Consider the following 21,558-nt stretch of genomic DNA (forward strand, 5'->3'; position numbering starts at 1 on the left):
TTTAGGCTTCTTCTTTTGTGCCACACGAATTTAATAGCTATTTTCTTTTCCCTATACAGGAAACCTTAGGTTTCATTTCTTGCATGATTCTTCTTTTCATCTGTCAAACAGTAATGAACCCAGTACATTTCTCTTTTAGGCTGAGCATTTCCCTTGTGTGGCCTTTCTTTCACTTTATCCTAGAACACCCCACCCAGTGCATGGTTGGTAAGGAATACAAATACAGGCACCTTTATTTTCTTCCCAGGTTACATAGTATTTTTAAGTGACCTGCCAGTGTATATTTATGGATAGTTGTTCAAAGTATGACCTTAGTCTCAACAAACTTTGTTGTGTATACGTCATTAAAAGATACATGTCATTAGGAGATAATGAGAGATCCCATCAAATAGTTCAGAAACAGTGTTTGTGCAAGCCAGACATTATCTGTTGTGATACAGCTTTTTTGTTGTTGCTCTTTAGTTTCATACTTGCTTCTCCTTCTACCTATGACTTTTATTGCTAAATAATACTAAACAGTGAAAGATTTCTCTGCTTCTTTTCTTGGTTTAGTTCAGATTCCCATCTTTTAATCTCATTATTAGTTATTCATCACATGGAATGTAAATTATTTTACAGTTATTGTGAGGATGAGCTGGATTCCATGGACTGGGATTTCTGCAGAAACTCTGCTCTTGTTACTTTCTTGTTTCTGATTGTAGTGGCAAGAAAGGGGAAGCCTGTGGGCTAAACAGTCATAGGAAGACATGTGAATTTCCAAGTGTGATTATGTAACTTTGTACATGCCTTGCACTTCCCAAGTGTTATAGGATATAATCTCAATCTTCAGTGTGTTGAGAGGTTTTACACTCATTATGCTGAAGAAGGAATTACTTATTAGTGGGTTATCTACCTGTTTGGTTGTTTGTAGCCAGTTTAAAAATCCCTGGCCTACTACTTGAATAAATTGGAACTTGAACATACATTGGATTCTTTTCCCTATTGTCAGGTAGTTTTACTTAAAGAATGAAATGAACTTCATTCAATTCTATTAAAAATGTAATTTGATCAGTCTCCAAAGAAAACCCGCAAGGAAACATGAATGTTTAAATGATTCCAAATAATTTTGGATGGCTTATTCTCTTGCACTACCCACGCTATGTTTTTTCCCCCTACTATCATAAGAAACTGGGAATTGATTAATTTTTTATTCAAAATGTGGTACAACTTTAGAGATTTTTAGATAATAGGGAGAAAAATAGATGAAGTTAATGTTTTAGTTTCCAGTCATTGACACACTTAACCATTCACAATGACCAACTATATTCCACGTTTTGATTATATACATTTTGTTTTGAAGATAAAGATATTTCAGCAGTACATTTTGAGGACATTTAGCATAATTTGCCCATGGTTAAAGTCAACTTTTGGAATTATGCCTAAGAATTGATCCCTCCAGGCCTGTGTCTACAGACATCATTTTATTTTCCTATTATTTATGAAGTGCTATTAATGTATACAGTATTGTATGATGAGCAGAATGTGCCAAAAGAGAAAGACTGAGCCCAAGGAAGGGAGAAAAAACCAAGTTTTCCTCAGAGGAATTTATGGTTCAGAATTTATTTGAGCTGCTCTTACTACTTAAACACACAGCTGCTGAATCAGGTTTTGGCTAACATCCCTGATACGTGTATTCATATATTAATTTTAAAATGGTTAAATTCAAAGATGAAATTTGTTTGATTATGATTTATAATAAGTAGAAATAAAATGAAAATGACAGAAGGATCTTCAGAAAGTAATTCTTTAATTTGATGTGGATATCTACCTCAGAATGTTGTATGGAAAACAGTCTTTATTTTAAACCTTCTTCATTCTGGGATCCCTGGGTGGCGCAGCTGTTTAGCGCCTGCCTTTGGCCCAGGGCGCGATCCTGGAGGCCCGGGATCGAATCCCACATCGGGCTCCTGGTACATGGAGCCTGCTTCTCCCTCTGCCTATGTCTCTGCCTCTCTCTGTCTCTCTCTCTGTGTGACTATCATAAATAAATAAAAATTAAAAAAAAATAAACCTTCTTCATTCTAAATTAGTATTATTCAAGAGACCAAGAATATAAATGTGTCTGGGGATTTGTGCCATGTTTTGGATGGTTATTAAATTCGAAATCCCATGGTGATATGAAGATTGGAATATATAGATAATCCTCAGATGATGCTAGAGAGACATGTAAGCCTGGGTTTGTGTTGTATTTTACTCTTTAGACTTTTGATCCTATTGGTTGAATTTTATAAACCTAGAGAGACATTTTTTATGGCTGCTGTTATTGGTCTGTCCCCTTCTTCCCTATTGGAGTTTAGTCCTGTGCTTTATTTTTCAAGCCATCAGCCCTGTATCAGAGTGGCTGTGTGGCTGGTTTGATTGAAGCACTGGTAGCATGCTGCCCGGCAGAAAGGCAGAAAGCCAAAGACCTAAATTTGCCATCACTTAAAAAATCAGATTATTCTCTGGAGATTCTGGTTCATTAGGTCTGTGGTGGGACTAGGAAATATATACTTAATTTAATACAAGTTCCTTTTATGGTTAAGCCAAGTTTCAGAAACAAAAATCTCCCCCTGTGACATAAAAATAGCATGACTTAGTTACAGAGGAGACGTGTTCAGAGGCAGTGGATGATAATCACTGTAGAAAAACAGATGCAGGCCCTTCAACAGACCCTTCTCTGGGGTAATGTCCATCTTCGTTTCCAAAAACTGCACGTTTATGGATTCATTAATTTTAAGTTTCTGTCTTCTTTGCAGTCAGTATGAATAAGCTTAGAATGATTACTATTGTTCTATGCTTGTGTGAAATACAATTTTGGGTAAAAAATCCACCTGGTACTTGTCCTTCTCTCTACCCCTTTTTCTACTCCTCCATTCCTCTTTAACCATGTAAAACAGAGTGAAAAGATGTAATAGAAATATTTCCATTTAGTAAGCATGGCATTTTGGAAAAAGGCATATTTTGTCATATAAAGCTCAGGGACTGTATAATTTTTTAAAATTGACAAGTATTTGAAATTATTGGAAGATCGAGTTCTGATTAGAACCAGAAAGAACTAAGAATTTAAGATGCAATATAATGGACATTTAAATAACCAACTCTAGTGTTATCCTAGTGGGCAGGGGTCATGATTAAGAAAAATAAAGCAAAGTTTAGTATTTCTTCGGTATAACATATTTATTTTGTGTGGAAGAAAACTCTTTCCAACTCTTAGATTCAAAATGCTAGAATATTCTACCTTAAATAGACAAATCAGAGGTTTATATCCACGAGGACAGTACTTAAGGACTAAGATGTTTAATACTGTAAAGCCTTACTAACAGAATCACTTAGGCACTCATTAAAATTTTGAAAATGCTATTCTGAATAATGGCCTACTTTAACGTAAATGCAGCTTCATTAAAATACAGATAGCATTTTGAGCAAGTTTCACTGTTTGGCCAAACAGTGCCACACCCACCTTAAATAGATAAAAGTGATTTGTAATGAGAATTTATCACACTGGTGCAATTGTGCCACGTGTGATGCTAGAGAGTTTGTTCTCTTAAATATGGTAAACATTTTTCTTACATTCTTCCTTTTGCCCTTAATTTGCTCATCAGTCTCTTTCTTCTTAGACTGGTAGAGTTGTGAATGTGGGTGAAAATTGTTTAAAGTTTTTATGCCAAATTCCAAATAAATGTAGTCAGCATTGATGAAGCTTTATTGCCTTTCATTCTGGGAAGGAGTTGTCTTACAGAATTTAAGTGATAGAAACTGTTCTATTCAACTGTTTCCTTTATGACAATTCAGGATGCCTCAGGATGATCAGGAATGAAAGGTGTGGCTGAATTGCTCCATGTATCTTGGTTTGGAGGCGATTTGGCACCAACTTTGGCCATTCTCTTCCTCCGGAATAAACAAGAGGATCATTAAAACGAGGCTTTATTATTTTTGGTTGCATTCCATTAAAACAAGTGGTATCTAATAGGAAATCTTAGCTTCAGAAAAACTGTAGACTGTTCACTTTATTTTTTTTCCAAAGGAAAATGTTTTGTTGAACATACTTACACTTTTGTTGGGTATTCACATTGAACTGTTTGAGGCCTGTAACAAGTATTGTGCAGAGGCCAGAGAAGAGGCATGGCACAGTAAGCTGTGTCACAGTTTCTGATGGTGAGCTGTGACCTATTAGTACCTCGAAAATTATTTTAGTTGTAGTAACCAGCATGTAAAAAAAAAAAGAAAAACTAGATTAGGAAAGAAAACATTAGAGTGTAAGAATATTGTTTTCTGTCGTATTACATGTCACTATTTACATATGTATATAAACATGTGTATACACATTTACATGTGTATAAGTATTACTAGGTCATGGTGTAAAATGAGTGACAAAGACAGATTGGAGAACGCTGTTCTAGGTGATCAGTTCCCCAAAGGGTAAAAATTTTGTTCATCACTGTGTCCTTAGCACTGTAACCAGTGCATAGTTGGCACTCAGTAAATATTTGCAGATTTCTGATACCTCAGCTCATCTCAATCATGGTTCTAGTGAAACCACTGATACAGATGGAGATATAAACCACTAAGGCATGTTGTGTAGTAGAAAGATTTAAAATCATGGCCTTCACGCAGGAGTGGCGTTTACTAGTATGAAAAACACTGACCAATGATGTCTTTCCTGGAGACCTTTTAAGTGAATGAATGTACAACATGATTTGTAACTGATGCCAGTGTGGCTAAAGCGCCTTTCAGTGGTTCTGAGTAGTGGAAGGAAACTTAGTGGAAATGACTTCATCTCTGTCATTCATGGGATGCCTGAGAGAGTGAAGCTCTCTGCCTTCCCTAGTAAGCTTGTTAGTAAGCTTGTAAATGAAACTTCACAAGATGCAGCCTCTTCCATTCCAGAGTTGTTGTTGTGGCTGTTTTAATTAGTGTTTGTTACATAATTGACACATCACCCGTCTTACTGAATACCACTGTTTGCTGAGACCCAGCTGGTTCCACACACTATGCTAAACATTTTACATACATTACCTTTAATGACCAGAGAAACCTGTGAGTTACGTGGTGATGTTTTCAGTTTACAGGAAACAAACTAAGGCTTGAAGGACAATAACTTGCCCAAGTTTTATATTTAGTAAGTAGCAGACCCCAAGCTTGAACTCAGGTCTATTTTCAGAGCCCCAAATACACCTGGGTGAGATAGTACCTTTCTTTTTTTTTTTTTAATAGTTTATTTAAATTCAATTTGCCAACATATAGTACAACACCCAGTATGTTTCTTAACGCTTTTCCTTGTACCAGCGTGTTCTCAGATGTGACGTCCCTTCAGTGGCCATAGCCACCCATGTACAGCTGATTACAATCACTACTAGTAATAATCAGTTTCATAATGCCTCAGTGCTTGGGACTTACAGTGATTTGAAAGTAGGCTATATTTAGCATAGCCTTACGCTTGTAGGTAACACCTCTTTTATTTCAGGGGTAGATTTAAGAAAAGCGTGAAACCATATATAAATGTATATCATTTTAAAATGCCTGTTTCCGAACTTTAACTTTGTGTTTCGTATCTTCATGTGCTATTTCCTTAGGAAGAGACTTTTTTGTCATTAAACTAAACTTCTAAAATTAAGAGGAAAATAATCTCAGAACGTCTTATGAATTTTGCTTGCTTTTCTGCTTTTCAGTCTTTGAAAGCAGTTTCTTTGACCTTCTTAGGAGCCGTTGTATTTCTTCTGGGGAGAAAGATTTTTTATTTAACATATTTGTATATATTGTTAATGATGAATGCTAATTGGGAACCAAGAGTAGGAATCCAGCCAAAACACTTGATAACTTGTATGCAGGGTACTAAAAGTTACTCTGGTTAGAGAGAACCAGACCTCTCAGAGGAGGATGGAGACCTGGGATATTTCTAGTTCCTGAAGCTCCCAGTATAATTAATAAAAAGCGTATAAAATTAGTGTGTATTTTAAATATAAAATTGATTATATATCTCTTTGTACATGAATGACTTCATTTGTATATAGTGCTAAACATGTAAATTTGAGACCTTTTCTGAATACGATGTGTACTCTCACACACGGACACCTGCATGTACATGCAGTCTTACAGTGAGGTGATTTATGCTATTTGATATACTAGCAGAGCTGAGGACCTGAGCTTGGAAAGCTGGCCCCCCTGTCTTCCCTCCTGGAGCCCCCAAGGGTTGGCTTATATGTTCATGTAACTGCTACAGGCTAGCCATTCCTTCCAGTCTGTCCTCTCTCTCCTCTACCAGGTCCACAGAAGAAGATGGTTTTAGTTTTTCCACTAAGCCTGAGATAAGTAAACATATCTGTCAGTTTAAAAAAAATGATTTTCAATTAACTTAATTAGAAAACAAATTTAGAGTGGAATAGAGGGGTGAGAAAATGAATGGAAAAAGTGAAAGCATCAAGAGAGTGAGAAGACATGCTAGAGATGGGAAAGAACATTTGCACAGGCTAGATCTGAAAAAGACTGTTACCCAGAATATACAAAAAAAAACTCTTAAAATTCAATAGTAAGGAAATGAACAACCCAATTTAAAAAACGCCCAAAAGACCTGAACAAACACCACACCAGAGAAGATATACACATGGCAAATAAGCATATGAAAAGATACTCAACATTGTATGTTACTGGAGAATTGCAAATTAAAACAGTGTGGTACCACTATGCATGGTATTAGAATGGCCTAAATCTAAAACGCTAACACTACCACATGCTGGTGAGGGTATGGAGCAACAGAAACTCTCATTCATTGTTGGTAGAAATGCAAAACGGTACAGCCACTTTGGAAGACAGTTTGACAATTTCTTATAAAACTAAGCATATTCTTACTATACAATCCAGCAGTTGCATTCTTTGGTATTTCCCTAAATGAAAATTATGTTCACACAAAAATGTACACACAGGTATTTATAGCAGCTTTATTCATAGTCACCAAACTTGAAAGCAACCATGATGTCCTTCAGTAGGTGAATGGATGAGTAAACTGTGGCCCATCCAGACAAAGGAATATTACTCAGCACTAACGTGATGAACTATCAAGCCATGAAAAGACATGGAGGAACCTTAAATACATATTACTAAGTGAAAGAAGCCAATGCTCATACTGTATGATTCCAACTATATGACATTCTGGAAAAGGCAAAACTATGGAGAGAACAAAAAGATTAGTGGTTAGTGATCATTAGAGGTTTGGGGGAAAGGAAGGGTGAATAGGCAGAGCACAGATTTTTTTAGAGCAGTGAACTTCTTCTGTGTCATCTAAAATGGTACATATATGTCATTATGTATTTGTTAAAACCCTTAGACTATGGGGCAGCCCGGGTGGCTCAGTGGTTTAGCGCTGCCTTCGGCCCGGCCTGATCCTGGGGACCCTGGATCGAGTCCCAAATCAGGCTCCCTGCATGGAGCCTGCTTCTCTCTCTCTCTCTCTCTCTCTCTCTCTCTCATTCTGTCTCTCTCATATGAATAAATAAAATCTTAAAAAAAAAAAACCTTAGACTAGGTTTTGATGTTGATGTGATACTGACAGTGGTGAAGGTGGTACCTGTGTATGGGGAGGAGCATGTATTGAAACTCTGTACTTTCCACTGAGTTCTGCTCTGCACCTGAAACTGCTCTAAAACTTAAAGTATATTTGACAAAATAAGGTCCTAGGTTCTGAGCACAACATTTTAATCAGCATTTTAAGGTATATTACATGAAAAAGATAAAGTTATATGATCCCTACTAACTCCTTAGTATGTAATTTTAAAAGAACCATAAAATCTCTGAAGAACCCGATCAAGTTTTGTGAAATTAAGAATGGAAGAAATATGGTTCAGCAGCGAATCACGCTGATATTCCCAAAAGGTGACTAGAGCCAAGTCTTACTGTTTCATCACTCACCTGCCTCTATGGCCACTGCCTTTCTTTTTGAGAGAGAGCTCTCTCTTGGTCTTCTTGATTCTTGAACAGAGGTTTTTAAGTCCCTTTCCTCTAGTGAAGAAAGTGCCATCCCAGGACTCCTTCCACCTGCAGTTCTTTCCTCTGTTAACTCCTGTGAGGAGGAAGGATGAAAAGATTTATTTGCCTACCTTATAATAGGATTGTGCTAGGAGTGTTACTTCTGTTCTCTCCTTTTTTTTTTATTTTATTTTATTATTTTATTTATCTATGATAGGCACACAGTGAGAGAGAGAGAGAGAGGCAGAGACACGGGCAGAGGGAGAAGCAGGCTCCATGCACCGGGAGCCCGACGTGGGATTCGATCCTGGGTCTCCAGGATCGCGCCCTGGGCCAAAGGCAGGCGCCAAACCACGGCGCCACCCAGGGATCCCCACTTCTGTTCTCTCCTAATCCTTGTACTAACCCCCATGAAAAGCTATTATCATTTCCATTATACACATTAGTATGTGATATGGAGAGAAGATACAACTTCTTCAAGGTCATAGAGTTTGAAGTGATGGAATTAGAATATAAACTTTGATTTCAAAGATCAAGGTATTTGGGGTGCCTGGGTGGTGCAGTCGGTTAAGCATCTGACTCTTGGTTTTGGCTCAAGTCATGATCTCAGGGTCATGAGATTGAGTTCCGTGTTGGCCCTCTTCCTCTGCCTGCTCTCCCAAATAAATAAATCTTAAAAAAAACAAAATCAAGGTATTTCCTTCCAGTCCATAAGCATGCACATAGGTGGTAAATAAGGTGTGTTTGGTCACCAAAGGAATGATATTCCACACATTCACTTAAGAAAACTCAGAATATGTTTAATTATCTTCAAGAATAAGGGCAATCCTAACTCCTTATCCACATTTAGAAGCATACTGGATGCTGCATCCAGTAACCTGCTGCTGATTTTTTTTTAAAGATTTTATTTATTTACTAATGAGAGACACAAAGAGAGAGACAGAAACATAGGCAGAGGGAGCAGCAGGGGAGCCTGATGCAGGACTCCATCCCAGGACCCCAGGATCACGCCCTAAGCCAAAGGCAGACGCTCAACCACTGAGCCACCCAGGTGCCCCAGTAAGCTTCTTTTAATGCATCTTTTTAAAACTTTCAACCTAGGTTTATTTTAATCATTTTTATGCTTTTTTTGCAGTATATTTCTTTCTTCTTCTCTTCTTTTGAACCCCATTAATGGTTTTACTGGAATTTATATACTTTAGGGAGTAGTTATCAACGTAGCATAATTTTTTAAAAAAGATTTTATTTACTTATTTGAGAGAGCAAGAGAACACAAGCAGAGGGGAGGGGCAGAGGGATCAGCAGACTCCCCAATAATCCGGGAGTCCGACACCAGTCTCCATCCCAGGACCCTGAGATCACGACCTGTGCTAAAAGCAGACACTTAACTGACTGAGCCACCTAGGCTCCCCTAGCATATATATATATTTTTTTTAAGATTTATTTATCTGAGACAGCATGGGGGAGTTACAGAGAGGAAGAAAGAGAATCTCAAGGTGACCCCTGAGTGTAGAGCTAGCCTTAGGGCTCAATCTGCCAACCCTGAGATCATCACCTGAGGTGAAATCAAGAGTTGGATGCTTAACCAACTGAGCCATCCAGGCTCCCCAACCTAATTGGGGGAACATAATTTTTCCCCCAGGATACATTTAGCAATGTCTAGAGATATTTCTGGTGTCACTACTGGGAGGTGGTGCTATTGGCATCTGGTTGGTGGAACCAAGGTTGATGCTAAACATCCTACAGAGCACCGGACAGCCCTCCCAACAAGAATCCTCTGATGAAAATGTCAGCATGTGAGGTTGAGAAATACTAGGCTGGAAGAGCAGGCGTGACATCAGGAGACTGCTCTGTGCATAGCACTGGATCCTTCTTGGACCATTTCATGAAACTCAGTGTATGTGTAACTGGCTTCTTTTTACAGGATTAGAGATAGGATAGTAGTGACTCCTGAAGGAAGAATGTCCAGTGTAATAGGTTGAATGGACAGAATTCCAGTGCAAAATAAGCATGGTAGGATGGCAGGTCTACACATTTTAAAAGCCACTTGACTGTCAGTTTTAAATTATAGTTTGTACGTCTTTAACTACTGCTTGTTTTTTTTTGTGAGTGTTTCAAACAGGGTCCCCAATTATGCCTTGTGGTTCCAATGCTAGGAAATGGACCAACTACCCTCCAGTTCCTGCTGTCTCTGTCTCTCATTCCTCTTTTCTGGAATATGTAGTTGTGATAACTGTGACAGTTTCTGAGGTTTGTGACCATATTTGAACACCATGATGGTGTAGTTGGAAACATCACTGAGTAATCATGTGGCATTTTTTCACTGACTAAAGAAAATAACTTAAATCACAATGGCATTTATCATCATTTCTTCAAATGGTCTTTTTTATGCTACTAAAGCACAGCTTGAAGCTTATTATAACATTTTTATACAAACCTGTTTTATACAAATGTACTAGCAGATATTTTTATCAAAAGATACTGGAGAGATTTCAAGAATGAGGAGTTACATTCTCTGTATATGTTGTTGCCAGAAATTACTCTTAAAGCAAAATAAGTCCTACCTGACATAAAAATAAAATGAAATAAAAATAAAATGAAAACACAGCGTATGTATGGGGTTTTTTTGTATGGTTTTTGATCTATGCAAACAGTGATTTATTATTACTTTATGAAAATGGGTTCATTTTATACACATACACATTTCTGCAATTGGATTTTTGGGTTCATTTTATACACATACACATTTCTGCAATTGGATTTTTGCTTCTAAAATGTATTAAGAGAACATCTTCCATATAAAGCACATAAGTAATATAAGAAATGCCATTGTATATGTGTGGGTAACGATATATCAATAATGTATTTTAACAGATCTGTTTTGATGGACATTGGGTTGTGTTTTTTTTTCCCCTACAGTGGTTCTCAAGTGTATTTCCTACTTTTACAAGCTTTTCTGTTGCAAAAATTCTTACAAGTAGAATTCTCAGGCCACAGGTAATGAGCAACTTTAATATTTTTTATGGTTGCCACTTTGTTCCCCAAAATGACTGTTGAACTCCTACCAGGAAGGGACTGGATTCTGGAAAAGACTCTTCCTTCCATCTTTGTCAACTGTGTGCTTTCCTATCCTTGGCCATCATAAATAGTGTAAAATATGGTGTCTCATGCATGTCCTTACTTAATAGAAAGGCTGAGCATTTTTCATCTGTTCATGGAACACTTTTTTTGTATTACTCTGTGGATTGTTTTTCTTAACTTTGTGTTGATTTATTCGTATCCTTTCCCTGTTCTAGTTAGTTGTTCATTTGTTTTTCTAATGAAATAGTTTTTTATTTTGAATTTTTTTCTTTAAATTGTTTTTCTACTCTGAAGTTTAGGATTACTAATACTTCTCTTTAATTGTAGTATCGAAACCCCTCATTTTACCATTAATTTTTGGATCATTTCAATTTCAAACTAGAAATAAATGAATTGGTCTTAAATAGTGATAATATATTAATTTTTGAAGGACTGTGGAAAGTGCATTAACTTTTAGGGCATTGTATTTACAAAGTAAACTTTAATATTAGATTTTCAGTATTAACAGTATGTAAATTTTATATGCACATAGACACATGTATGTATATGTGTATTTTATGTGGCAAGGGATGAGAAATTTAAAAATTCAATGACTCTTATATAATGTTATAATTTGTTTGCCTTTATTTCCATGATTTGGGCTTTGTAGTTTGTATATTAGTAGGAAAAGTTTCTGAAAATTTTTCCAGTCTTTCATAGTCAAGGGAGGGACACTTAAATACATTACTTTGGATTAACTTGCATTCTGTTTCTATGCTATCTACACCATTTCCAGAGTAGGATCCATAATTAAGAATATTTATGTTTTGGAATAATTTACCTCCTCTTCTCAAAACTCAGCTTACGTGAGAAAACACGTTTGCATTGCTGTATTTCAGAAGTACCCTTTTCCTTTCTTTGGGTGATCCAAGCTCTTTCTCAAATCACATACAGCACCAGGGAGTCCTGATTGATATCATTTAGCTTGGAAGTACATGTAAATTTAGGAAAGTGAGGCAGAAGAAAGGAAAGAGGACTTTCTGCCACCAGGGAGAAAAATATTTCAAATCAAGTGGCGTATGTCCCTATTTCCTTTGCTTTCACCATCAAATGTGTGTATTCTAACCTAATCCCCTGGGTTTTCTCCTTAGGTCAATGCCCAATAGATTTTTACGTCATAGGTCATGTAACACTCTCTCTTTCCATACCAGCAAAATGTAATAACAACATAGTCTAGGTTTGAAAATTCATTAAATTCCATTGCAAAATATTTTTAAGTTTTAAGTAAAGTTTGTTTCATCAGCATTGACGTATGTTCTGCTTCCCAAGCCCTAGGCCATCTCATACCTTTATATATGGTGTGTCTGCTGCTGAAGGGCATCCTACACCCTTCATTTTCCAGGTGATCAACCCCAAGTCATTCTACTTCCATCACAGATGACATGTCTCCCTGAAAAACTTCACCCACCCTCCATCCAGATGGAGTTTAATACTCTGGAGTTTAATACTCTTTAATGCAATAACTCAGTACCTTATCCATACTTAGTTTTTGGCACTTTTCATGCTTGTGTTATGTCAGCCTAGACATTTGCCTTTCCTTCTGGACTGTGAGCTCATGGACCTATGTCCAAGGCCAAGATGTGTTACTCCCTTCCATGTGCATGATGCCTGCCAGGAAGGTGGAGTTATGCATTATAAGTTAAAGTTTATATTAGCATTTAAGTTTAGAATAAATTTGAAATTACTTCAACAATGATTTAAGTCATTCTGGTATCTTTCAAATAACTTTTGAGAAAGTGAAAAATTAGTTAGCCCGCAGTTCCAAGTTGAACATAAATACTTCTCACAGAATATAAATAATCATACAAGGCTACTCCTTGAGTATGTATGAAGCAGGATGGAGACAAGGAAACTGTGCAACCACAGAAGTAATTAAACACCCTTCTCTAGTGACTGACATGAGTGATTGTTGCTGCTTTACCAATGATCACTCCAAGTCAGCTTTAGTCTTCTGCCTTCTAGATTAAATTTGCTAGGATCATGAATTGCCCCCACTTCCTGAAAGCTTCTATTCCAAATCTGGCCTCTATTTTCCTAGGCCCTCCGTGGAATCACTTAGAACAGATATTAAGTTCTATAATAAATGTATTGTAATTTCCTCTTAGGATGCCCAAGTTCCTTTAGTGAACTTTTCCTCTTGCGACAGCTAAAGATAGCTTGCTTTATTTACTACAAATGTGTTCCTGGTGGGATTTGGCTAGTGGGCACTCTAGTGAGTGTTGGAGGAACTTAAGAAAGAAGCATTGATCTCAGTTTTTGCCCCTTGGATATAAGAGTTTGGCCAGGGCTTCCTGCCCTACTCACTTTAAACTTTTTTTTTTTCTCTTTTAACTGCATTATTTGCCATCAGGACTAGAATAGTTCAGAAGAGGAGGAGGAGAGTGGAAGCCACAGCCAAAGAAACTCTTTAGTAGTTGGTAATTCCTATGTAGATCTCAAAAGGACCAGCAGAGATGCAGCATTCTGTATAGGAAAGGCTCAAAGCTGAGAGGAATCATTGCTAGGGGAAGAAAACAGGCAGTTTGAGAGTTGGAAGAGTTAGTGATTAGTAAGATGGAACTGGTAGGGCAAGTCAGTGAAGGCTATGACGTTACGAGAAGAGAACCTCATCCACGGTGCGGACAGTGGGGAGGTTGGGATGGGGTGGACACAGAAGATAATTGATAGCTATTGTAGGAGTGGGATAAAGACTAGAAGATGAGTATAGTAGATTGTATTTGATGATGGTGAGATCAAGGAGACTTCTTAAAAGGTGAATCAGCAGAACATGGTGGTTTGACAAAAGCAAGGAGTTGGCTGCCATGGCAGATGATGTTGATATGCTTTTAGTGTACCCCTGAGTTTACCTGTGGTGGGCATTTCCTATTCACACTGACAGCTCCCCGTGTTAAGTGCTGGACTCCCGAGCTCCTTTACCAGAGCACTTTGTTCAGCACTATGGAAACTTACTCTTCTGGTTCAGAGCAGCCTAGAAATGCTAGTGCTAGCAAGTGAACTCTCCTGGGGCAGTCTTCAGCCAGTGAAGGATTAGGATCAGAAAACAAATATCCATTTTCCCTTTCTGTCTGTGGGACAGGTCTGAAGTACATTATTATTCATGTCTCCTTAGAATACCCAGGGGGACTGATTCCCAGCAGTGACTGTTCTGTCCCACTCCCTTCACTGGCTTTCTTCTCTTTTCGGTCATATTTTTCCTTACTCCCTAACAGGTGCTCCTTGGAATCACCACCTGAATGAACTATCTCAGGTAACACACAGTAACCCAAGTCCTTGTCTCAGTGTCTTTTGCAGGGAAACCCAAACTAAGATAGGTATCCTGGATGGTTGGGATAGTCATTATGCTTTGACAAATGGAGTTGGTATACTTTCTGTTGTTAATTAACGGCACTGTTGTCTCATTGAAAAAATGACTTCAGTCATCCCAGGTGTATTTTATATGTCAGTGCAGAAATACGGCAAAAATGATTTAGAGTTCACGGCTCATTTTGTGAAAAAAAATAATGCTTCAAACCATCTGCAAAAGTATTAAAATGATCCCAAGTGGAGCATAGGTACTTGAAGCCATTTCCAGGCACATCAGATTGTTGTCAACAAAAAGAAAAATATATACCAACGGGAGAAGCAAGAAGAGAGAAGAATCTGAGAACCCATGATTTTGGCAGGATAGGGAAAAGAATGTCAGTGGGTCAGCAGGACAGGAGCTCTGTGCTCCCTCACCTGGGTATCATCCAGGTAGTTTAGGGATCCCAGGCCATTGGCAGTGATACTGTGATTCCTCTGGTTAGGGAGCATTGATTATCGATCTCAGGGGAAAGGACCCAGCCATAGGATCATTTCTGTCCGCTTGTTGTACTCTCTAAAACTAATGGTTAGTGATTTGAGCCAAGTTAGGAAAAATATTTCCATTACTAACAATATAGTTGTTAAGTGTGCTCTGTGGGGATTCTGAAATATTTACTTGACAGCAATAAGCATTAGAATTTTACTCTTTTCCTATTTTTCCTCATGATCACATTAGCATCCAAATATTTTGAAAGTCAGCCCTTGATGGAGTTTTATAGATAAATGGCACAAAAATTGCTCTAACTAAAGGAAGCTGTGTATCCATCTGGTTTCCATGAATAATTATACCTGTGTTCTTCAGAGTTTGGAACATCATGATGCCTGACTGAAACCACACAGGGGTGGTCCTGTCCATTACGTTCTCTGAGAAATGAAGCCTTGGCTTTCCTGAGATTTGTGTTCCATGTGAAACTTTAGAAGGGAAGGAATAGCATTTATTGGGGTTTATTCTCCTAAAATCTATTAAATCATTGTCACATTAGTGACCTTTGAGAGAAGCAACAGAATCTAGAAAGGAACAGACAGCAACTAATATTTAGTGGTGTCTACCTAAGAAAGAAATAATAGGTGGAGTGATTACTTGACACAATCATGAAATGAGTTTACTGTTTCATTTTTTTCTCTTTTCTGGAAGAATAACAGTTACTTAAGTGAATTAAGCTGGGAAAATACAGAGATGAGCTTGACACTAGAGAAAATAGGGCAGAGCTTAGGATGAAGCTACCTCTGGCAGGGGTAGGTACAGGTGTCAGTAGGTATTGGGGCTGGGTTAATTAGCTTTGGACTGTTGACCTCACTTTGTGAATCTTTCCACTGACACTGTGCTCATTTTAATGAAATAACTTCAATTTCTGGTTTCTTTAGTCCCCATTAGACTCTGTCAGATATGGTCATGGATTTAAAAACTTAAGTTATTGATTCTGCTAGGTACATGTTCAGTAGAATTCTTGGCTTATATAGTATGTTCTCAATAAAATATTTATTAAAATGGTTTGAATATATATTCTTGAGTTTGGTGAGAAGGAAGAGAGGAGAGTAATGATTGTGATAGATTTAAAGTAAAGGGGAAAATTTGAGTGTTAATTTCCTTATTTTGATTAGTCTATTTGGAGATAAAGTCATTTCCTATGAGTATAGGGGGATAATTTGAAGACTTGAAACTATGGAAGATTTAGAACAGCTTCTTATGGAAAATGCAATTGAGATGAATAAAAAAACCTGCCAAACCAAATTAGTATCCAGCTAAGGCTGCATAATATAACTTTGTAGTTAGGTTGTTTAGGACACTTACATGCTTTTTTCCATTTCTTTGACTACTCAGCCATGGAAAACATAGAGGGACCTGTGGTGGAAGATAGGTAGGGCAGAAAGGCAGAGATGGAGAATTTTAGGGTGTGTGATGAGAGGGCAAAATGGTCCACCTTGGGTTGTGATAGCTCAGGGAAATGTGAAGCCAGCAGGGAAGCTGGAAGGAGGCAGGGAACTGAGAATCGTAATAACCTAGAGAACTTATAGGGTCGAGAGTAGTCAAGAGTTGCATTAGTAGGAGGTTGTAGCCACAGAAGTTAAGTGTCAAGTTAGAAGTATTAAAAATGAATGGTCAGGATTATAGCAAGGTCCATTTCATGGCTGGGTTTGTGGGTTACTAACGCATAAGCAGTTTTACAATTTAGTAATTCTCGGCACCTTTAGGATAGTTTAGCAAAATTAAATAGGATTCTTTAAAAAAGCAGTAAGAAATTTGTCAATGAGTTAAGATCAAGCAAGATGGAAACAGTTAGTGTCAATATGACTCTAGTTTACTAAACTCTATGTGATTTTAAAGCTGAGTAGCCAAGCTAATATTCCTTTAGTAATTGACTTTCATGTATGGAAGAATGACTTATGTAACAGTGAGCTGTGCTTTTGCTAGCCAGTTTTAAAATGTTACATGTGCAAACACCTCATAACTTATGCATGTTTTCCAGTGAGGATTACATCATAGGTCGAAAGAAAATAAATGCATCCATGGTTCTTAAATGTTACATAATCTAGGAACTTCATAACTTCCTAGTTACATAATCTGAAGTCATTATATAATCTCATGACTCCTTACAAGGGGAAAAAGTTATATTTCATATAGAAATTCAATAAAATGATTGGATAAAGAACTGTGTGTGTGTGTGTGTGTGTGTGTGTGTGTGTGTGTGTGATTTTGCAAATACACAAATAGAATTGCTCTGACATCTCTGGCTGCTTCTCTTACAGCATGCCAGTGAACCTGTAGGTCTCTTTTCATTTCTAGAACATCAAAAGCTTTGACCTATGCCACCCAAAGCTAGGCCCATGATTCCTTGGGGTCACAGAGAGTATTCTTTACAATCTCAGCATTTCATTTTATTCCTGGCTTTTGACACTGCCTCAGTGGCCATTTATGCTCATCCTCTGATTTGGTTGCTTGAAGAGGCAGAGTCCGTTGACAGCTTCCAAGGCGTGTAGGGTTTGGCTTTCAGACTGGCAGTCCTTAGAAATGTCTGCCCAAAGCCATGGCTGCCTCTGTCCTAATGAGGCAGACAGGTACTTTGAAGTTTTTGATTCTTCTTGTACTTCTGATTACTCATTGTGAGATCCAGCCTCCCTTGTGGAGAAAGTAGTTCAAGAGATGAGGGTAGGTCAGAGTTTCTGAGGATCTTATTGCCAGCCCTGTTTCTTTCTTTACTGCCTAGTGTCTCATCTGAACTCAGAAACCTGTCTGATGCAGGTGTAAGCTGACGTATACTGACTCTTCTTGAAATACAAGGGCAGTTTGCTTATATCCCTCCCCATTTGCAGTGTGAATTGAAGTCCTTTATAGCAATTTGGTGGGGGTGGGTTTTGGGAGACTTTAATCTAGTCATTTTTGTCTTTTTTAAAGTGTGGCATGGGGAGCCTAGGTGGCTCAATCAGTTAAGCATCCAACTCTTAATTTTGGTTCAGATCATGATCTCAGGGGACATGAGATTGAGCATCACGTTGGGTTCTGCACTCAGCATGGAATCTGCTTGAGATTCTCTCTCCCTCTGCTTCTCCCCCCATGTGTACACTCTCTCTCTCTTTCTATCTCTTTCAAAATAAATAAATCTTAAAAAAAAATTAAGTGTGACTTGTTTTCTTCCTGTGCCTGTTATTAGGTATTAAAGGCAAGGACACAAACTTTTCTTTTGGATTTTCTTCTTGCAAATGTCGACCATACAAGACATGTGCTTTTGTGGCAGACTTAAATATGTCGGGCAGCAGGAGATTTTGCGTAGCCTGCTCTTTTCTGTCTGAGACTTTGCTCTTTCTGGCAGTCCCCACCCTACTGCAGTTCCCTGACTCCAGGCTCTGCCCAAGTGTAATTCAGCAAACATTTAAAAACATCAAATTATCTCTCTACCTTCATTTTGTTTCAGGTTTCCATTTGGGCTTCTTTGAAGTATGGTTCATTGATTCTAGGTCCTAGCTTGTGAAGTTATCTTCTCTTTCATCTGCCAGTCTTTAAGAGGAGCAAAGTGGAAATATATTTTACTACTGGTATGAGCACATCATATAAAAAGGCAGAAAGGGGTTACTTTGGGAATTAAGTAACATGTGTTTTTGTGTGTTTTCTTGTCTTGCCTTTACAAGTCCAATGATTCTTGAATCTTTCAGATTATGGGCCCCTGTCTGATACAGGGTACCTCCTGGTTGCCTCAGGTTTGGTAGTGTGGATGGCTAGTCCTAATGCTATAAATGTGGCACCATCTGAGGAAACATTCTCTATGTTTCCCAGAAACATGTTTTTAGGGAAAAGTCAGCAAAAAACACTTTATGCTGAAAGTTACTGAAGACTTGCCTTATTATTGTTCTTTATTGCTGTTTTTTTATTTTTTTAAATATTTCATTTATTTGAGAGAACATGCACGAGAGAGAGAAAGAATGAATGAGTGAATGAATGAATGAATGAATGAGCAGGGGAGGGCCAGAGGGCAATCAGACCCCCGGTTGAGCAGGGAGCCCGACATGGGGCTCATCCCAGGACTCTGGGATCATGACCTGAGCCAAAGGCAGATGCTTCGCCCACTGAGTCACCCAGGTGCCCTTGTTTTTATTGATGTTTCTTAATGTTGTGGGGAATGCTTACACACTCAGTGCATTTAAAATGCCCTTTATAATTGGAAATGCCAAGACCAACTTTAATGTAAGTGTTAGTGTTGTTTCTATTTATAAAATTTAATTATTCAAAAAATTTCTGGGTGGCCCAGGTGGCTCAGTGGTTTAGTGCTGCCTTCAGCCCAGGGCCTGATCCTTGAGACCCGAGATCAAGTCCCATGTCGGGCTCCCTGCATGGAGCCTGCTTCTCCCTCTGCCTGAGCCTCTGCCTCTCTCTGTGTGTCTCTCTCATGAATAAATAAATAAATAAAATCTTTAAAAAAAAGTAAAAAAATAAAAAATTTCTGTTTTTTCATATTGATTAGAATCTGGTCCTTGCAAAATAAGATTTTCATTAGACTGAAAATTTTCTAGTTTAACCAACTTTAGAAAAATCAGTCTTTGCAGCCTTCAGTGGGATGAATTAGAAGTAAAATGAGATCAGATGACAAGCATGTCTATTTTCATCCAGGTAAGACTATATTAATGAGTTTAATCTTTTAACCTGTTTCAGTAATATTAATAATAAAGTAAAAATAATAATTTCTGTCACTTATTGGACTAAGTAAGCATTGGATTGTGTTTTATAAATTATCTCACTCTTAGAAATAACAATTCTGCGGGGTGAGCATCTCATCTCAGCTGCAGAAATAGAGGCTCAGGCAACTTTATATGGTTACATAATGTCAGGTTCCCTGACTGATATACCTCTGCACTTCATTTGGTTCATCTTATTTACAATGCTTAGAGTTTCTAGACTAGGGCCCTGGACCCTGTCTGTTGTATGCTCAGACGACACATGCATATGCTGAGCACTTTCTGATTTAGCAGATAATGTCATATTCACGTGTGTGGCCCCCATCCATCCTGTGTCTAATACTTATACACTGAAATGAAAGTAATAGATTGTTTTCTTTGGAACAATTGGAATTGGCCTCCTTCTCACCTTTTTTTGGGGGGGGGGGCATCATCTTGAAAATACACAGTACCAGGGAATGTACTGCAGTTACTTCTTCAGGTTAAATAACTCAATTGATGGTAAATATATTTTCATCTGTGTACAAAGGAACAAGTTTACCCCAGGGTAAATCAGATCTTCAGGCTGTTGGTATGTAAAGTGAAACTTTTTCTTCCTAGAATTTGGCAGAGTTGAGCCTAGGAGGAAAAGAGTATGTGTGTGGGTGGGAGATGGAGGAAAGGAGAAGAAGCTAGCTGAGAAATGTAAGCAGTTGTTTAAAAAAGCAAGCGTAATTGCTAATCTTGCAGAGCTTTACAACTGTATCTCACTAATGTTGATGTTGGCCTTTAAAAGATGATAGAATTTGGTATTCTTTTCATTACAAAACTCCATTGAATTTTACGGAGAGAAAATGGAACTTCCCATGGGATAGTAATAAAATATATACTTAATTAAAATGCTAGATTTTGCCTATATTTTATGCATTCTCTTCTTGAAGAAGCTGAATGTGTTAAGTGTGCAACCAGGTAGTTAACATGGCTTTCATACTTTCGAATTGCAAGAAGGATTCATAGCAAAATTTAATTAAAAAGTGGATCCCTTTTCATACTGAAAATATAGTCTTTTTTTTTAAGATTTATTTATTTATTCGTGATAGACATAGAGAGAAGAGAAAGAGAGAGGCAGAGACACAGGAGGAGGGAGAAGCAGGCTCCATGCCGGGAGCCTGACGTGGGACTCGATCCTGGGACTCCAGGATCACGCCCTGGGCCAAAGGCAGGCGCTACACCGCTGAGCCACCCAGGGATCCCCTGAAAATATAGTCTTTAGAAACTGGATCTATATTTATTTAGCAGCATATCTGAATAATATCATTTAAGAACTTCTTAACAAACTATAGGGAGATTGGATGGGCAATCATGATGTAGCTAAAATAAGCATAACCCTTAATTCTCAATATATGAATCACTGAAAATAAGACTTTGTGAAACAGTCACCAGCCCTTGAAGCAGTGTTTTGTGCAGAGTAGATGTTCAAAATGTTTTGTGAGAGCATGTGTGAATGAATGGGAGCATGTGTGATTGATGCCTAGATCAATGAGTAGATGTGTGAATCCATGAGCTTAACACCTCCTTTTGCTGCCATGCAGTTATTCTGCTTCTCTTCCTTGTGTCCTTACTCTGGTATATTTAGATTCGTGCTCAGAAAACATGCAGGCTTCAAACTAGAATAATAATCCCAGGCACAAAATGCAAACAAATTTTGGTGGAGATTTATATTATGGGAAGTGGTGTTGGTAGAATGAAATTCACCTGGAATAGTTTCAGCTCACTGGACAGTCTGATGCCATGCAATCTAGCTTGTTGCAGTGGCTTGTTGCCAATGTAGCTATTACTGCTATTCTCTTGGTGACCTCTTACCTACCTTTTGAGATTCAGTTAAAGCTAAATAAGTCAAAATGGCTAATGGGCCACTGAGGTTGATGCAGGGTCAGTCATCCTGGCTTTGGGAATACGTGTCTGGCTGGC

General features: G+C 38.0%; 1 protein-coding gene across 16 annotated transcripts in view; it reads left to right on the forward strand.

The window, feature by feature from the left end:
• Nucleotides 1–21,558, forward strand: part of BICC1 (BicC family RNA binding protein 1) — a 270,924-nt gene that overhangs the window by 158,325 nt on the left and 91,041 nt on the right. The gene's annotated exons all lie outside the window — the stretch shown is intronic.

This window comes from Vulpes vulpes, chromosome 4, assembly GCF_048418805.1.
Source record: "Vulpes vulpes isolate BD-2025 chromosome 4, VulVul3, whole genome shotgun sequence".
In the NCBI taxonomy this organism is placed as follows: Eukaryota; Metazoa; Chordata; class Mammalia; order Carnivora; family Canidae; genus Vulpes; species Vulpes vulpes.